Below are 4,047 nucleotides of genomic sequence, written 5' to 3' on the forward strand. Positions count from 1 at the left end.
GCAACCCATACTTATATGTCTATGTATTACTATTTAGTTTGTTAAGTGTCTTATATATTAGTAGAAAATAATCCTACACAATTGTATTTATTATAAATTAAGTCAAATATTTTTTTTGGAAGAAAAGTTAGAATTTAATTGAACGAAAAAATTTTTGGAAGAAAGGTTAGAATTTAATTGAATGAAAAAATGAAAATAGCAAAAATTTGGCCACTGGCTCCGACGGTGCTAGAATGGGCGCCGACGGCGCCCAAGAAAGCAGATCTCAGCGCCGGCAGCGCCCATCGGGCAGTGCCCATCGGGAGTGTCAGCGGTGCCGAGAGCGGTTGAATGCTTTTTGCGACTTTTGACAGACTTTGGCGGGATTTCAATCTATAATAACCATTGGGACGTGTTTTTAAAGTCCTAAAAACTTCCTAGGATGCCTAGAAACTTTCTATTTTTGGATTCCATGGCTTCCAATTACAAAAATACTTCAAGGTATTGAGTTTTCAATAGAAGAAAGTTTATTAGTTTCGACGTGCAGAGATCATACAATAAAGTTATTACGAAGAAGAGATTAATCAAGGAAAGAGGATTTGTTAATCATGGGTTGATCAATCCAAGTGCTCCTGTTGACAAGATCATTCTGCAAAGTATATGGGAAGTTATGTGTTACACTACTGTTGCAGTTGTTTTACCTATGTGAAGGAATTCTATGCAAATTTACATGGTATTACCCAAGAAGTTATCTTCGTACAAGGTAAGGCTATACTATTTACTCCTGTGAGGATTAATGAATTGTATATGATAGAAAATTTTATAATCTGTCATTATGCAAATTTCATTCTTACGCGAAATTTTATGCAAGATATTTATAAATTTCTAATGGATGGAAGTGATATGTGGGAAATACTAGATGAAGGATAAATTTGTTTTCCTGCTTCATCACTTAATCTAATTTTGGAGCAATGACATTTCTTTATTTGTGCAAAATTACTCTCTACTATGAAGATCAGTAGAGTCACCAAGGAGAGTACTATTTTAAACTATTGTATTCAAATGGAAAAACCTATTGATATAGTTTTAATTATATTTAAATCTGTGATGAGAATCATTATGACTAAGGCCAATTTATGGACTTGGGCATCCTTCTACGATTTATCTGATTTGTAGTCAATCCAAAGTACCATATGAAAGTTGGGAAAAAGTTTTACTACCATGGGAGCCCATGATCCCTACTGATGATCAGTATGTTGGTAATAGAAATGAAGCACTAAATGTTATTATAGATCATTCTTCACATGCTTCATCTCCATTAATGCCACCAATAGTTAGAAGTTTGCTTGCTTTAGAGAAGAAATTGAATAAACCTGAAAGAGAACTTTAGAGTATAATGAATGTAGTGGGAGATCTCAAGTACCTTTTTGATCATCTAACCTTTTTGATCACCTAGATTGGAGAAAGAAAGAGAATTTTGATCACACTGGAACTTTTGAAGCAGGATTAGGTCGGATGTTTATTTGGATGTTTAAAGAACATGGGTGGATCGAAGAAAATTTGATAGATCAATTCCCGTACTGATCCTTCTACAACTTATATGCTCATTACCAATCTATGGGAGATATCAGAGGAGGAGAAAGCATTGAAGAAGAGGCGTAATAATTGAAGACTTTAGATTCTCTATCTATTTTAGAACATTTTATATATTTAGTGTAATTGTGTAGATTTGATTTGATTTGGTTTATTTTTTATTTAGAATTATGAACTTTGATTATGTGTACAGTTTTGTGACAGTGTTTAGTGACTTGTGTTGATTATAATTAGTATACTTCATAGGTGTGAATTTGTGATTTGTGAAATGTATTTGTAAAAAGTGTATTTCCATATACAAAAGTTAGTTTATTGTTGTTTGTGAAAATGATTGTTTGTGAAATGTGTATTATGAATTTAGATAAAAATTTGTGTTGTGCCGACGACGCTGACATTGGCGTCAACGGAGCCTTCGACCCAAGAGCGACGAATTAACCCTTTAATTCAAGATTTTCACCGTAAACCTCCATTTTTACCCCTTATGTCACCTTCAACCTTTAGTTTTGCACCTAGGGCTTGATTTTAGGCAGATTTGAGGCAATTTAGAGGTAAAGGAACTTCAAATTTTATCTTCTCTAGGTAAGAGCTACACTTTAAAGAAAAAATTTTTTATTTTCACCAAAGATTTTTCTCACATTGACTGGATCCAAAATTTTGAAATTTTTTGGGAGATTTTGAGAAAATGCTTTGGTGAAAAACTCTTGTTTAGTGGATTTGAGTTTAAATCGGTTTACATTTTTTATTTTCAAGATTTTAGGATTTATTCGGTATTTTTATCAATTTTTTCTAGATTTCCTATGGAACCTAGATCGAGATAAAGGAAAATAGAATATGATGAGCAAAGGTTTATTAGCTTCAGAGCCAGTGCTCGATATCATAGTCTTCAAGAAAATATAAAAGTGATTCAGGATCGATGTTTTAAAAATCTGGGAGGAGAAGTTGAACGATTGATTATCGCTCAACAGAGGGAAAACTTCTGCTACTTTACTGCTTATGCGATAGTTGGGATTGTGATGGAATTTTATGCTAACCTTTCTGGGGATTCTGATGATTTTGTTTTTGTTCGAGGAAAAAAGGTGGAGTTTACTCCAAGAAAAACTTAATGAGTTTTATCAATTAGAAGATGTTTATAAATGTCAGTATCAATCATTTTCTGCTACAGATCAAGCCTTAGATGAAGTTATTTCTTTTCTAACTTGTGAGAAAGGGTCTTGGAAAATAAAAAATGGAGTTAAAGTTAACTTTTTCCTTTATATGTTAAATGTAGTGTCTAAGGCTAGGCATTATTTTATTTCTGGAAGGATTATTCCAACAAACCATCATAGTGAAGTAACCTAGGATAGAGCCATCCTTAACTACTATATTCAGTAAGCGATGGATATAAATGTAGGCTCTATCATTTAAATGAACATTCGATTTATTGCTCTGGGAGAGACCACTGGTGGATTGGCACACCCTGCTCTCATTTACACACTTTGTGAGCATGCAGGAGTTGATTTCAGAATTAATGAGGAGAGGATTGAGCCCCAGAGACCGATTGGGCCTGCCAACATCAAGACTTATGAGTCCTATGTTGATTGGCCAGGGATATTCCGTCTACTTCTAGAACCCCTACTTTTAATGAGCCTACTTCAAATGACCCCAGTAATAGGGAGTTGTTGGACCAAATGATGATTCAACAAGGAGATATTTTGAGAATGGATCATAGGATGTAGAATATGGAGGCCAGAAAAGCTCACACTGATGATCTAATTCACCAAAAAATTGAGTATGATGCTGCTTATGACGATGATTTAGTAAAATACCTTAGGGGTGACCATACAGTTCAGTTTCCTATTCAAGTTCAGTTTCCTATTCACCCACTTATACTCCATATCAGCAGCAGAAGTTAGAGGTCGATGATGAAGAAGATAATGACTGGTGATCTATTTGTTCGTTTGTTTGTGTTTGTGCAATATGATTGCATTATTTGTGTTGTGATGTTGATGAAGACTTTGTTTGATATGTAATGTGAAACTGTAATGTGGAAAACTATTTTCATTTTTAGAGTTTAGTTTAGTTATGTTGTTATTTTCATCATTTTGTTATGTATTGTGATTAGCTCTTTCTCAGCAAATTTTATATGTATTAAGTGCAATTTAATATTTTTAGCCTTTTAGTTTTCATATTAGCTCCTGCAATATTTCAAAATTTATGTTCAAAAATCAGAATCTCCAACAGTTATGATTTTTTTTATGTATTTAATGTTTTATTTCACCATTTATTTTTAAAGTTCTTCATGTAAAAATCTGTTAAAAATTTAAGTTTGGGGGGGGAGAAGAAAAATCATTTTTAGAAAAAGAGAAAGAACTTAATTTTATTTGTCCTCACTTAACTATATTTTCAAAATTTTAAATTTAACATGACCTTTGGTATTAGGGGTTAACTTGAGATAACAATATTTATGTTTCTAAATATATAGTAAATTTAAGTAAA

This window comes from Phalaenopsis equestris, unplaced genomic scaffold, assembly GCF_001263595.1.
Source record: "Phalaenopsis equestris unplaced genomic scaffold, ASM126359v1 Scaffold000036, whole genome shotgun sequence".
In the NCBI taxonomy this organism is placed as follows: domain Eukaryota; kingdom Viridiplantae; phylum Streptophyta; class Magnoliopsida; order Asparagales; family Orchidaceae; genus Phalaenopsis; species Phalaenopsis equestris.